At 38.9% G+C, this 16560-nt stretch overlaps 1 protein-coding gene across 1 annotated transcript in view; it reads left to right on the top strand.

Annotated features, from left to right (window-relative positions):
• Positions 1-16560, top strand: part of LOC121527108 (cadherin-10-like) — a 142787-nt gene that overhangs the window by 40002 nt on the left and 86225 nt on the right. The gene's annotated exons all lie outside the window — the stretch shown is intronic.

Genomic DNA, 16560 nt, shown 5'->3' with positions numbered 1-16560 from the left:
ATTTGGTGGTTAAACTCAAAGTGAATGCACTTGAAATGGTAATAAAACTTCATGCCAGCAGAAACGCTACGACAAAACTGATCAAGGACAGTCTCTGAAGAGGAGTCTGTCAATTATTATAGATGTTCTCAGCTGGCTATTTCACCACTGGTGGACTCCCTGGTTAAAATTAAACTTTTTTATTATGACCACACCTGCTACATTACATAATAAAACAGATAGGTAATTCTGAACTATTTTCCCATTTAAGGCAACCTGAGTGCAAGTGTAGCTAATTTTATTCACTTAGAGGTTTCCAAAAAGGCCACTTTAGAAAACACTTTGTTCTCAACTTAGAGAGTACCAAAATGGGAACATTGTTAAATTCTGTCCACTTAGAAGGCACCAAAGAAAGCATTCTTCAAATTTTGTCCACTTAGAGGGCACCAAAGAGAGCACTTTTACAAATTCTGTCCTCTTAGAAGGCACCAAAGAGAGCACTTTTACAAATTCTGTCCTCTTAGAAGGCACCAAAGAGAGCACTTTTCAAATTCTGTCCACTTAGAAGGCACCAAAGAGAGCACTTTTACAAATTCTGTCCTCTTAGAGGGCACCAAAGAGAGCACTTTTACAAATTCTGTCCTCTTAGAGGGCACCAAAGAGAGCACTTTTACAAATTCTGTCCTCTTAGAGGGCACCAAAGAGAGCACTTTTACAAATTCTGTCCTCTTTGAAGGCACCAAAGAGAGCACTTTTACAAATTCTGTCCTCTTTGAAGACACCAAAGAGAGTCCTTTTACAAATTTTGACCTCTTAGAAGACACCAAAGAGAGTCCTTTTACAAATTTTGACCTCTTAGAAGGCACCAAAGAGAGCACTTCTCCAAATTCTTCCCACTTAGAGGGCACCTGAAAGAATATTTTTTGTCAATTTTGTCTACTAAGAGGGTACCATAGGGCAGTGGTTCTCAACTGGTCTAGCCACATGATCCATCAACATCTTTGCTGACAAATTGTGACCCAAAATTCCAAAAAGTTTCACTAGTGCACACTTAGTAAATAAAAATATTCCAATTAAGAACTTTGGATGGAAGAGAATGTACCACCCATGGATATATGTATCACATATTTACTTAAACAGTTAAAGTTACTTTTACATCCCTGAATAACTTTATTTTATTTCTGTTGCAGCCATTTTAAATGTCACGTATTTAAACCATAAGAGAGTTAAGTCTGATTTGACCACAAAGACTTGTGATTTGACCTGGACTTGTAAAAGAGGCATGTGCCCAGCTCTGGTCTACACTAGAGTTATCACAATAGTAGAATTTTGATTTTTGATACAATGCCACTAAAAATTGAGCAATATTCATACCTGTTTTGATTTTAATATAGCTTTTTTATTTTATTCTTTAGGTGCCCATTTCTTCAACATCAATTTTGAAACTTTTTGCCTACTTTAGCTGCCTTTTGCCATTTTTTGCCTTTTTTTTCAAATTTTTGTCTATTTTTTCCTCTTTTGCTGCTTTTTGCCCACTTCTGTCACCTCTTGTAACCATTTTTGCCCCTTTTTTGCCTGTTTCAGCACATCTTTTGCAAATTTTTGCCCATTTTAGCTGCCTTTTGCCATTTTTTTCCACTTGTTGTCTATTTTTTTCTTCTAGCTATAAAGTCTGTCATTTCTTTTCTAATCGTTCAGGTGTGTCCATCCACATTGTTAACATGTTTTTTAAAAAGTAATTCTGTTTAATAAATGGGTTTACATTTTGGAAAAGGCTATATTGCACTATAGCATGAAAAAATAAACTCATATTTTGATGCTTTGATAAAAGTGGTTATTATTAAGGTTAAAAATAAAATATGTTTATCACAGTTTAACTTTCCAATGGACAATGATTTTGCTAACCTCCATGGTACCCCAGTTTTACTGGGCCCTTTTGCCCCCCCTTATGGGCGGCCTTGTTTAGAAAATTTAAGTGTGGGCTCACATCAGGGTTTTTTTAGATTGGGAGTCTACCTCAGTATCTGTCTATAGAGGGCCTCAGATTTGTTTTATTTAAATCAGGAATACTATTTTCTGTTTTCTGACTATTTTTGGTCTTTCCAATTAGTGTGCTTAAGCAGGAGGTTATTAAGGTTTCTCACCAATTATCATCATTTTAATCGGGCTAATTAACCTTTAAGTCGATAGAAGCAAAGGCCACCACTCGAAATCATGTCCGAGTTATAAAAAATTGGAAAAACCCTTCACGTCTCCCTCTCTTTTTTCCTTCAGCTTCAATTTCATACAGTACAAATGTAAAGAGGCAGGCATTTTGTCATAGCCACTGGGCTACATGAGGCACCGTAGCATTCTTAACCAGCGGTGACATTTTTTGACGTAGCAAAATAAGGCTTTAGCTGATGTACTTGTGGTCGTGGTCCCTTGTCAAGAGAATTATCAGGGCATGGGGCTGTACAATATGGCTTCCAGGGAATGACAAATGCGGTCAAGGGGCCAGAGCTCCTTGGGGACGACGTAACCCTCCATACAGTGAAAGCATTAGCTTTCCACAGTGACATTATGAAGAAATCTATTGAAAAGGCCGGCTTCCCAGTGCTGGGGGACTGGAGGTAGAAAGCTTCATGAGTCCACCCCAGAGACTGACTGGTATTTCCAACTATGTTGAAGCCTACAGCAAATCAATAGCTCAAAGTCCCACATGCTCCTCACCAGCGTCAATTAAGTAAATTCATAAAGTCGAGAGCACTGGGAGTTGGGGGATGAAAATAAAAAGAGAAAATACTAGAGAGGGGAAGAGAGAGCTGGGGAAAAAAAATCATTCAGTCATCTAGCAAATTTGGATAGGAAACAGAGCTACCACCATGAGATTTGCGGCTTAGAGAAGTGGAGAGTGGTGGTCTGGGAGACTTTTCCTCTACGGGTATTATTAAGAAGCCTGACAGTCCATCTCACTTTCACCTGCCTCCATCAGCACACGCACTGTTGACCTGGGAGTCTTTTTTCCCCTTGCCCGTGCTGAGCCAGGCAGAGGACACATGCAAAGTGACTGGCTTTCAGCGAAAAGCCCAGCGATAATGCATATCAGCTCAGGCCTATGCAAGCAAAGTAGGCACAGGCAGGGGGGAGGGATGGGGTCGAGATAGGGATGCAGGAGGGGGAGGGTGGATGGAGGAGTGCTATAAACTGCAACGCATGAGGGAAAAGAGAAAGAGGGGACCTAACCCCCCAGCTTCCACTGCTCGCAATTTGCCTCATAAGGGGAAAGCAGGGCATGCCTTGGCTGCCTGCAGAAGACAGGTAGCGTAATGGATGGGCCAGTCTCCCAGCCTGACTGCTGACGCTGCTCTGACAGGACGTTTCTACCTCTCCTTGACTCCCTCTCTCTCCCTGTTTGCCCCTTAGTCTTGTCACGTTAACTACATCTGATATCAAAAACTTTTAGCAAGTGAGTTTTAGATTGCCCTAAGTCCGCTTCAGTATCACACCTAGAGGGCGTAAACAAATACTGAGGTGGGAATTATTGGGTTTAAGAATAGCTGAATATCCCAAAGAGAGTTTAAATTCATCTGGCCAGCTTAGAACCTCTGGTGTGATCTCAAAAAGCAATGGGTAGACTTGCAATTATCCATTTTTGTCCATTCAAAACTAAAAGCACCAACTAAACTGGCCTCGTTGATACAAACCAATCCTAAACAGCTGTTAGCTGAGAAGTAGTGGCTTATTCTTTAAAGTCTTTGTACCCATATTGCATTGTAGTGAGAAGATTCTGCGTGAAAAAAAGTTTTTAGCAACCATTTTATTGGCCTACAGTGTACACATACATAATTAGAAAAGTTAAAACTACTTTTTTGAATTTTCTGGTTGAATTTGGTTCATTACTGTAACCTTAATGTTTTGAGGGGAAGTGGGATTTTTGGTCAGAAAAAAATAGGCACAAAATCATCAGCTTGAGTCGTAGAAGTATGCTAAACCCTTGTAATGTGTTAGAAAGCTGCCCAAGTCTGTAGTGTTAGCGGGTCAAATTTGACCCGTGATTTAACTCAGCTTGAAAGTACTTAAAAAACAATAGTTATCAGCCAATATTGTTTTCACCTCATAACTAGCTTAGTATGTATTCATATCCATGTAAAAACTGTTTTAAATGTTATTTTTTTGGCTAAATAGACCTTTTCTCTTGCAATATACCACTTGTTTTCAATTTAAAGACTGTTTAAATTCAGTTATTTTATTTCCTACAGTGAAGATAATGGGTAAGTATATTATCCAAGTCTAATGGACTAATATTAGAGCATATCTACCAAAAACATTGCCTGTTTTTTTTTTTTTTTAAATTAACATTATTAACAATAGTGACATCTCTAGTGTTGTGCGTCAGAACTGACCCGTAAAGATTTATGGTGAGGAAAAAGGCAAAAAGTTGTCCCCTTTTTATGAAACCAAATTTATTTTACTCAGAATAGCAAGAGCAAATTGAAAATTATAACATAAATTGGACATAAAACAACAATATGGTGTCAGGGCAGGTGTGTGTGAAGATGTGTGTCTATATGAAGGTGTATATGTCTATATGAAGGTGTGTGTAGCTGTATGAAGGTGTGTGTGTGTCTATATGAAGGTGTATGTCTGGATGAAGGTGTGTGTCTGTATGAAGGTGTGTGTGTCTGTTTGAAGGTATGTGTGTCTGTATGAAGATGTGTGTGTCTGTGTGAAGGTGTGTGTGTCTGTTTAAAGTTGAGTGTGTCTGTATAAAGTTGTGTTTGTCTGTATGAAGGTGTATGTGTCTATATGATGGTGTGTGTCTAAATGAAGGTGTGTGTGTCTGTATAAAGTTTTGTGTGTCTGTATGAATGTGTGTGTGTCTATGAATGTGTATGTGTCTGTATGAATGTGTGTGTCTGTATGAATGTGTTTGTGTCTGTATGAAGGTGTGTGTGTCTATATGATGGTGTGTGTGTCTGTATGAAGGTTTGTGTGTCTGTATAAAGTTGTGTGTGTCTATATGAAGGTGTGTGTGTCTGTATGAAGATGTATGTGTCTGTATGAAGGTGTGTGTATCTATATGAAGGAGTGTCTGTATGAAGGTGTGTGTGTCTGTGTGAAGGTGTGTGTGTCTATATGAAGGTGTGTGTGTCTGTATGAAGGTGTGTGTGTCTATATTAAGGTGCGTTGGGGTGTGTGCGTGTGTGTGTGTGTTGAGGCAAATTGAGCCATATTTGATCCACAGATCAACCCACAGCTTTTTAGTAATGCATGCATAAGGCAGTATTCTCTGCCGGGACATATTTGACCCGTAACACCACAAATGTCACTTTTTTTTTTTTTTTTTTTTTTTTTGAGACCTTCAGAATTTACTAAAATGGTGAAAATTTATTTTGTTGTGTTGAAATGTTTGTGTCTGAGGATTAGATGAAGCCTCGTTCCATTCCAAAAAGCAAATGGTACTTTTTCGACCTAAATTTGAAAACGGGTTAAATGTGACCCAAACACAATATAAGGGTTATATATTCAAATGTTAGCATGCAAGTAAACATGCTGGTACGTTCTGAAAGAACAGTTGCCCCCTAATTTACAGGCTGCAGCCCTTGCAGTTTGCATGCAAGGGCTGATAGCATTACAGATGCATCCAGGAAGGCAACCTTCTTTCCCAAATCCAATTAGGGATAATTCAGTGTATCCTTCATGGCCCATCATTTCCCAAAAAATCATTGCACAAATTTACATTTTGTCTTCTTTTCTGTGAAGTTTGTCAGCTAATGTAACAACAGTGATCTGGTCTTCATAAATCTACATTTGTTGGTGAATTGTTTTGTGATAATATTCATAGCTTTGTGCACTGGTAGTTTTAATAAAGCTATTGAAAGTTGCTTGGTGACAGAGACAGCTGGTCTGAGGGACATGGTTGTGCACTGATCAACCAGCTAGTCTTCCAAACAGGTGGCCTACGTTCAAGATGAACACATGGCTCCTTCCTAGCATGTCATTTCTCACTCTCTCACTGAGTTCCTACACTATTCACTGCCTTGTTCTGCCAAACAGAGGTTGAAAAAGTAAAAAGTTAACAAAAGCGGATTCTCTCTGAGTCTGGCAGTTTTATTTCTGTCCAGCCTGAGCAGTCTATGCTATCTGTAGGCTGGAAGATGCAGCCCACACAATGAAACACAAATAAAGTGGCATTCTGCCCTCTCTGCTTTCATGGTTTTGATTCCTCAATCAGTACCAAGTAGGCAATATTGGAAAAGACATGTGTTCTACGCCCGAGTTAATCAGGCCCGAGCTCATCTAAGTGGCTTCCGGTCTTATAATCTTTCCCCAGCTTTGTCTTTTATTTGGAGGAGACAGAGGGTAGAGAAGGAATTCAGAAAGAGAGAGAGAGTGGGGATGAAATACAGAGAAAAAGACAAGGGCTGGACTCCAGCCCTAGACTACCTGCCTGACTGGGCAGCCTTCGCAACCTAACCTTTGGCCATGTGTCAACTGACTGACCTATCTGAGTTGTAGAGTTGTTAAATTTTTACCTAAAAATGAATGACTTTCCTTCAAGCCTCATTTCATGTGTGATCCCCTTCTTTGTCACTTATTGTGAACCTGTCTGTGACAGATGGGGGCTCATCCAGGAACTGAACCCTAGACCTTTCATGAAGTTTATGGGGGTTTGGGGGATATTCACTTTCAAACTTTCTATTCTAAGTAAGAGTCTACGGGTTATTGGCCTAGCCGATTACTGAGGCATATGTGGCATTTGGCCAATTAAAAGTATCATCATTTTATTCTACCAGTGATCAATGCAATTTATTTTGTAAAAAAAAGTGTGCTACTTTGGTTCCACTGCAAAATGTTTCCTCTTCTCTGCCTTTATTCTACTCTCCACAGTCTCAACAAATGCCCTTTATGCAACAAAATCTGATTAACTAGATGTCATATGAGCTCTGGTATATCAGCACTTAAGCCTGGGTGCCACTGGCACAGTGAGCATATGGCATCACTTCCTGTTTTGCCGCTACTGAGTTGCTTTGTGCCATATCTCAGGCTGATAAAACTGGGGCTAAATTGTTTCTTTTCCTTCAGTTTTTTGATCATGCAATTTAACTTTTGTCAAATTAAGGATATTTTGGACATAAAACTAAAAATGTAGGCTCCAAAGTCAGTTATTAGTCTCATGAACTACTAATAATCAGTACCTATTGTGTATGTTTCCATGATTCTTCTATATCAGTAGCCTATATGCAGTGTTTGGAAGAGCATTAGTAAACAGTATACAGTACTGTGCAGAAGTTTTAGGCATGTAGAGCACTAACGGTTCTTCACAGGTTCTGATGTTCCACAACCACAGGCTGAAGAGAGGAGGGAGGGCGGCCAGAGTCAGTGTCGACACATTTGACATGTACGTGTGTTGCTCAGCAGCCAAGGTCAATCTTAACAGCATATCTTTTGTCCGGGCCTTTGCACCCCTGGTAATACGCCCAGCAACCACCAACAGTTTTCAGGTGCTTAGAATATACACACAACAACCAGGGGGTTGTGGCAACCCTCCTACCCGCCTTAACAGTACCCTAGGCTATGTTTAAGTGCCACATCTACCCATAACTCCGCCCTAAAGCTTTCTAAAGTTTTTGTTTTGTTTTCATCAGATTATTTTCCCATGCCCTTGGTCACAAAGACATCCAGAGCATGACCTGGGTTGTGTCAATCCCCCTTCCCGCCCGATGGGGCCCTCAGGTGGGCATACTCGCCATAACACGCCTTACTTCAGCCTCAAATTTCGGCCCAAACATGCCTAAAGCTTCTGCACAGTACTGTACATCTAAGATAATCAAGTCCAAGTTCATTCAAGTAGCTTTCCATATTTCCCTTTTAGCTCACAAGCCTCCACAAGCTAGTCAGGATTTGTTTGTGCTGAGTACTCACCACAACAATCCATACATTGCACTCAAGACTGACCTATTTATTTATTTAGTTTTGACCTTTATTTGTAGAGGACAGGACAGTTGAAAGCATAGGAAATCAGAGAGAGAGAGTGTGGAATCACATGCAAGAAAAGAGCCATAGGCCAGACTCAAACACAGCATGCCTGTAAGGCAAGCCTCCGAAATCAAATTATTAGGCCATGTGCACAACATTACTGACCTATCTGAATTGAACAGTTGTTAGATTTTACTTAAGAAAAACTGAACTTCCTTCAAACCTCATTTCATGTGTGATTCCCTTCTTTGTCACTAACAGATGGGGGCTCATCCGGGAGCTGACCCCGAGACCTCTTGTAGAGTCTGTGAAATTATACAACTAATATTTAGTAGAAAATAGTCTCTGTCCAACTTATCATTCTGAATATACATGTTTGTGCTCCTTCCTATATCAGTATACAATAGGCAATTTTAGAAAGAGCACTGGTAAACAGTATGCACATGAGATAATCAGGCCTCAGCTCATTTATGTAGCTTCTTTCTGTTCTTTACCTCAGAGGCCTTTGCAAACTGTTTGCATTCAGTATTCTGCACACTAGACCACACATTGCACTTATTCTGAACCAGTTTGTGACAGATGGGGGCTCGCCTGGAAGCTGAGCCCAAGAGCTCTTGTAGGTTGTGAAGAAAAACTATTATTTAGTAGAAACTTGACTATTTCCAGCTTCCCAATCCAAGTATACCATCAGTGCATGTTCTTAGAGTTTCACCTCTTTGCTGTTTTCACTCTCTTCTTTCTTTCCTGTGCAAAGCATTTCAAAAATGCAATAGGGACTGAGGTTTTAGCTTTCTTTCTAGTTAGTTTACAACATTCTGCATCTCACTGTAAGATTTCCTTCTTTCACCACAATTTTTGAAGACATTGATGTTTGTAAACTCAAGAAAAGGTAAAATACTTCTCAGAATTATTGTTAAAAAGAGACAGTTGACGAGTGTTTTACTCCATGTTTGAATCTGTGCCCTTGGTGCACACTGGGATGTGCTTGTTGGAGAAAAAGTAAACTGTCTTTGTTAACATCTGCCAGAGGAACACACAGTGCCAAATAGCTGAAAACACAAAACTATATCAAACTCTCCATTATGTTTTGAACCGAATCCTTGTACACTGCAAACAGTTTGACAGACAGGCGCAGAAGTGAAAAAAAAATATGCAGCTACTGTATTTTTTGTTTATCCAGCCAACAAAGACACCCAGCCAACATCAAAACACCCTGTTGGAAAGTTGCTGTAAAGCTGTCCCAGTCGATGTGGTGAGACATCTGTTTGTGTAAAGCTCAGCGGTTGTCTGTGACATTGCTTGATGGGTTTTGTACACTTCTGTGGAATCAGATTTTCAGAAGTTAGAGCTGGTATCCTAGATGAAATTGTAGTTATTCTGACAGCTTAGTCGGCACCTTTTCTCTCATTTCTCTTCCCTTTTCCCATCAGTTGCTTTGGCTCCACTTCTGCATGCAGGTCAGGGTGCTTAATTCATGTCCAGAGATGTCGTTTCCTCATTCCCTGACATACAGAGTGAGGGGAGCCATATAGACTTGCTATACATTGAGGCTAGACTGCACCCTCCTCTCCCACCCATTCCCTCCTCCCTCCTTCTGAGAATGTGCGATAGGGAGACACGCTGCAGACGCTCCCCAGCGGACTTGCTGATAACCCTCCTTCCACATCCCAGTCGAGGAACACTGGCGGCCTGGATATCGCCCAGCCAGGAAGGAATAATGAGAACAAAAGCAGAATACATGGCCTTCTTTCTCTTCCTACCCTTCCCCTCCTCCTCCTCCTCCTCCTCCACCTCCGTCCTGCGCTTGTTCTTTTTCCTTTTCTCACATTCGCCGGCACATTCTGCGCTGGCCTTCAGAAGACAGTGGACAGAGAATGAGGAGAGCAGAAGGGTGGGAGAAATGATTGAGAGACAGGGAGCGGAGATATTCTACGGCCCACGACAAGGCCCCTTCTCTGTGGTTTGCAAACAGTCATTTTGTTCAGTATCTTTACACTGATCTTAAGGTAATAAACTGGGGTTGACATTGCCCAGGGTCTCCATTGGCATTCTGCTGGGCCTGATAACAAAGTGTGCAGGAGCAGATTGCTTAAAAAGATAGAAAGGCTGCTCCACATAGAACCTGGCGCTCTATTAGATGTTGATTCAGAAGCTTAATGCAGATAAAGTCGCTCTGCACGTGCCGTACAAGATGTGAGTCTATACATTGATGTGTAATATTTCTAATCTGATATTTATCAGGTTAGGGAGCTCTTTGCCTGCCCATCATTCGGATGACTGACATTCAGCATGTGGTGTGTGCACATGAATGTATATCGGAGCTCAGGTGGATGGGGGGTGAGAGTGTGCAGCAAGAGTAAAGTCAATCACATGAAGAGCTGTTATACAGATTTCCACTCAGCTATTCAGAGCGCTCTTATCACGCTGTACTTGATTACAGAACATCTTCCACTTTAAGGTGTTCTGTATATTGATCTGAATGGGAAAATGGTTGCATTTAACAGTTAAATCGATCAACATTAAGTTCATGAAATGCAAGAATATCAGCAGTGGACACACAGGCTACATGGTGGTGCAATCAAATTGCTGTTGCAGCACAGACAGAAGGGCTCCTGGTATGAATCCCTTTTAGAAAGAGCTTTTCTACATGGAGTTTGCATGTTCTTCCCATGCATGCATTAGTTCCCTGCAGATACTCAAGTTTCCTCCCGTAGTCCAAAGTCATGCTCATTAGGATGACTGGTGACTCTTTAAATTAACTCTAAATTGCCCGTAGGTCTGTGAACAAGGCTAGATGTCTGTTGTCATGCATCAGCCATGTGACTGACTGGTAACCAGTCCAGGGTTCCCACCGGCTGCTGGGATCGGCTCCAGCCCCTGTGACCCCAACAGGATAAGAGGTATAAGTAATGGATGGACATAGGTTTGCATAAACTGAGGTAACATAACCCTCAGTTGGTGTAAAATCAACCATCACATTCAGGGCGTTTGTGACCAAAAATTGAAGCATGCATAAATTCAAACTTCTATGACAATATTTTTTTAATCAAGATCAGACTTGATTATAAAAATGAAACATTAAAATTTTTTTAGGAATTTAACCCTTTGAATGTCAGTTCAAGTGCAAAAAGGTGGATGTCTATAATGTAAAAACACATGAAAATGAAACATTTTTCATATACTTCATGCTTATTGGATTTTCCTTAAGAGGATAATCACCTCCTTGAGTATGTTCATTACAGGGGTGGAAATTAGCTAATTAGATTTACTCAAGTAACTGTGATTTAGTAGTTTCTTTGTGCATTTTTATAGTATATTTTAAAATACTTCTACTTAAGTAAGTTTGAACCAGAGTAACTTTTCTTTTACTTGCATGCATTTCTCTTGGACCTTGTCCACCTCTGTAACTATAACTAGTATGAGCAACACAGACAGTTTTAAAGCATTAAATTTTACTGTATTTGAGTTAAATTAACACTGTCATTTTTATTTTGCTGTCATTTTTATTTTCTGTTTATTACACAGATGAGTCTTTTCATGAACAACTTGGTTAAAGATCTATTTTCTTGTTATTCTTGCAATATTTTACTACACAACTCCATAATAAATATTTAGATCTCAAAACTTCAAGTAAACTTTGGATTAAATGCTTTTTACATTTACTTGGGTAGATTTATAGACCAGTCATTTTACTTCTACTAAAGTTAGTTTGAACCAGAGTGACCGTACTTTGACCCGAGAACAACACTCCTGTACTTTGTCCCCTCTGTTTACCACACAGTAGCACAAAGCAGGAGAATGCTACCATATCACATCCCAAAACAACTGTTGTAAGCAAAAAAACTGGAGTGAATTCTGAGTGAAGTTATCCACTGGGTTAAAGTTAGAGTTAGAGTTAGAGTTAGAGTCTACTCTGCTTTGTTCTTGCCAGAGAAGACCCAGCCAGATTTTCAAGACTTCTATTTAACCCTTTAAAAGTAGTAGTGTACTGTAACTGTATGCAGTGTAGTCCAACATAGACTATTTTAAAGCATTAAATCTAACTATATTTGAGTTTAATTAAGACTGTCAATTTTGGTGGGTGTTATATTTTATAACAGAGGTTTGGCTTAACCCGAACAACCTGGTTTCAGATCTATTCACTATTTTTTTTTTATTTTATTTTATTTTTTTTTTTCATTTTTGCACTCAAGATGTAAGTGGCTAAAAATGGACACCATGCATAAAAGCAGCAAAAAATAATTTCCATTTTTTTTTTTTTTTTTTTTTTTTTTTTTTTTTGATCCAATGTTTTTGGCATTTATTTTTTTCCCCCACATTTTTTGCCAGCTGATCCTATTTACCAAATGTATGAATTTTAGGAATTTAATACACTAAAAACCAGTTTGAGGTTTATATTCAAACAACATGCTTAGCTGAAGACAGTAGAAATACAAAGTAAGGCATAACAAGAATCAGTTTCTAGAGAAAATGTCTTAGCTTAATTTTAACTTGCAAATAGAAAACAACTTAACATGAAACCCAAAAAAGTACGAGTCACATTAAGCGGGGATCATCATGTCTGTGAGTCATTTTGTACATGCATTCCTGCATATTTTGTGTATGAGAGTGTTTAACGGTGTATTTGATAGAATATGCATTTTGAAGTGTCTCTAAGTCAGTGGTACTCAACTTGTGGCTCTTGAGCCACATGAGGTTCTTTTGTGATGATTTGTGGCTTTTTTATGTCTTCATTTGAAATATTATTCCCCAGAAAACCTTAAAAAGGGAAACTTTGACCTCAGAAATGATGTATTGCAAGTCACATTAATCAGTTTGTTTTCCACACTGACAGATTAGGCTTAAATTGTCAACATTTGTTTTTGTCTATATATTTCCATTGGCCTTATTTGCAATTTTTTTGTCCCTTTTATCCATTTTTTGCAAATTTTAATTCTTTTTTTTCAGCTGTAAGCCCACTTTTGCAACTTCGTTTTGCAACTTTTTGCCCGTTTTTGCCACTATTATCCAGTTTTTGGCCAGTTTATTCTGCTTCTTGCTATCTTTGCCACTTTTCACCCATTTAAGCTGCCTTTTGACATTAACTGCCACTTGTTTCCCCAATTTTTTGCCACTCTTAGCTGCTTTTTGCCCATTCTTCCACCTTTTGCTGCCTTCTGTCCATTTTAGTCACTTTTCATGCATTTTTTTGTCCTGTTTTTGCCACTTTTTGACCATTTTTACCATCTGTAGCTCTTTGTTCGGTCACTTCTCACCCAAATTTGTCACTTTCTGCCCTTTTAGCCACATTTTCTCCCCATTTTTGTCAATTTTCTCCCAGTTATTGACATTTTATGCCTACTTTTCACCCTTTTGCCCCCTTTAACTTATTTTTATTGCAGCTTTAACCCATTTTTGCCACTTTACATTACTTAGATTGTGGTTCTTGCAAAGGTATTTTTCAACAGTTTGGCTCTTTGGTTGAGCAGGGTTGAGTAACGCTGCTCTCAGTCATTGCTGTTGGAGGAGTGCAGCATCTATTTATGTAATTAATCTAAAAGCTGACATCAGAAATCTCTTTGAGGTGCGCCGGTAGTCAAGTGGTTAAGTCACACGCCATATATGCAGGTGACCCGGGTTCAAATCCAGCCCATGGCACTATTTCCTGCATGTCTCTCCCCGCTCTCTTCCCTGTTTCCAACTCTATCCACTGTCCTATCTAATAAAGGCCAAAAATAAATCCTTAAAAAAAAAAAAAAAAGAAATCTCTTTGAGCTCGCTTCAAATTGTCAACATAGAATTGAAAATCTTTTTAAAATACCAAATAACTGAACTACAAACATGCTAACAACTGTGATAATTCACAAATAACTACCAGCACTCACTGATTAAATGCCTCTAGATAACTTAACTGTTAGACAGCCCTCTTATATTTGCATTCTTCTTGGTTTTGGAAGGGTTTTTTCTTGGACAAGGTACCTAGAAGGCTGACTCATTTATGTAAGCTACTAAAAATAACATAATTTAAGAGAGTGCAGTATATTTGTACTGCTCAGCTGGTTTGCTGCAGACAATGCTGACAATTTTCTAATAATGAAAAGACAGTCCTAGTGCAATTTGCAGGACAGACACTTATTTCATCATTTTTAATGCAGGAAAAAATGACATTTACCCTCCATATAACAACATATGAGAGGAAATATCTGACAGGCCCATTTGCTATTGAAATGGCTATAAGATAGTTTGCTCTCAATCCACATTCTATATATGCAGACATGTGCATTTAGTTTCACAAAACAGCACAGTATATGAAATCATTTCATGGCCACAACATCCATCCATGAGTCAATCCATCCATTTTCTATACCACTTGTTCCATTCAGGGTTGCGGGCAAATCCCAGCTGTCATCGGTCGGGAAATGGGATTTGCCCTAGATTGGTCACCAGTCAATCACAAGGCTGACATATACAGAAAGACAAACACTCATGCTTATATTCACACCTACAGGCACTTTAGCAGCACCAATTAACCTAACGAGCATGTCTTTGAGCCGTGGGAGGAAGTACCCTGAGAGAACCCACACAGAGAGAACATTTAAGCCACACACAGAAAGGCCATGTCTGATGGCGATGTGAATCAGAGACCTTTTTGCTGTGAGGCAGAAGCGTCAAACAATACACCACCTTGCCAACCACATGGCTAATACAACTGAAATCTACAACCCCAATTCCAGAAAAATGTTGGAACTGGGATTTACACCAACAAAAAGAATATTGTCCTAGACTTGTCTGATGTAGGATTCTAGCTGCTCAACAGTCCTGGGTCTTCTTTGCTGGAATTTTCCTTTAAAGATGCACCAAATATTTTCTGTTGGTGAAAGGCCTGGGCTGCAGGCAGACTAGTTTGGCACCTGGACTCTTCTACTGTGAAGCCATGCTGCCTTCCCTGAAAGAGACATTGTGTAGATGGGAGCATATGTTACTTTAAAAATCTCTATCTTCTTTTCAGCATTGATAGTTCCTTTCCAGATGAGTAAGCTGCCCCTGCCATAGGCACAAATGCAACCCCATACCATCAGAGATGCAGGCATTTGAACTGTGTGCTGATAACAAACTGGATGGTCCCTCCCCTCTTTGGTCCACAGGACAAGGCCTCTGTGGTTTCGAACAAGAATTTCAAATATTGATTCATATGACCACAGAACAGTTTTCCATTTTGTCTTAGTCCATTTTTGAAGAGCTTCGGCCCAGAGAAGACAGTGGTGTTTCTGGATTGTGTTCACATATTTCTTATGCTTTGCATGATATAGCTTTAACTTGCATTTGTGGCTGGCATGGCCATCTTTGTTGACAGATAATGATTTCTGGAAGTGTTCCTGAGTCCATGCACTTATTTCCAGTACAGAATCATGCCTGTTTTTAATGCAGTGCTGCCTGAGGACCCAAAGATCCAAAGCATCCTGTATGGATTTTCAGTCTTGTCCCTTCAGCATGAAATTTCTCCAGATTCTCTGAATCTTTTGATGATATTCTGTACTGCAGATGGTGAGATGTTCAAAATCTTTGCTTTTTTCCATTGAGGAACATTTATCTGAAATTGTACCAAATTTTTTGGACATCGTCTTTCCATCTGAGAGCTGAGCTGTGGAAGAACTGCTGAAATAGCTGAAAAAGAAAAAAAAATAGCTGAAAATAGCATTAAAAAAAATCTCTGAAAATAGCAAAAAAATAGCTTAATAGCATTAAATAACTGAAAATAGCATATAAATAGAATAAATAGCTCAAAGACATAAAAATAGCTAAAAAGCATAAAAAGTGGTGAAAATTGAAAAAAAAAAAGAAAAAAGGTAAAGAGTGCAATACCGGATTTGTGAAAAATGTTAGAAAATTTTTAAAAGAGAGCCATTTGGAATTTTGTCTCAAGATTTACACTTAAGCACATTATTTTTTAAAAGCAATAGTTAAAAAACTATAAATAGAATAAAAAATATTATAGATAGTTAAAAAGAGCACCAGAAGGTGAAGAGTTTGATAGTAGATTAGTGAAAATAGCCCAAGAAATGGTAAAATGTCCTAGTTTCAACATCTGTTATGTTGTTCTGCTGTGATTAATATATAGGTTTATGAGATTTGCAAATCATTGCATTCTATTTTTATTTACATTTTACACAGCATCCCAACTTTGTTGGAACTGGGGTCGTAAAACGTAAATAAATCTGTGACTAGGATGCCTTATCAAAAACTCTGTATATGAAACATACATTGAAGTAACAAGGAAAGACAGAAAAAAGGAACTAATATATGCTTTCTCTCCCGTACTTTTAGAAATTTCCGGCTTAATTGATTGATCACTCATGCCAAGGGTCCCCAAATCTGTAAATCCAGCATTTAAGTTCACCCAAAAGTGAAAAGTTTTACAATTTGCAGAAAACTGCTTGCAGTATTCATGAGAGAGAATCTGCCTGACAGTGGAAATAAGTTTGTGTCATAAAACCAGGTCAATTGATTTTACTAAAATAGCCTCACAATTCATATTGCCACTTGTGATTTTCATTCCTTGTTTCCAGTGTGGATTTCTCTCTGTTTGAATGGTCTGCTTATTTGCTTTTTTATTACTCTTTTTTTTAATTCACACTTTAA

This window comes from Cheilinus undulatus, linkage group 19 (genome assembly GCF_018320785.1).
Source record: "Cheilinus undulatus linkage group 19, ASM1832078v1, whole genome shotgun sequence".
NCBI classification, from domain to species: domain Eukaryota; kingdom Metazoa; phylum Chordata; class Actinopteri; order Labriformes; family Labridae; genus Cheilinus; species Cheilinus undulatus.
This window is presented reverse-complemented; position numbering and strand designations above follow the sequence as displayed.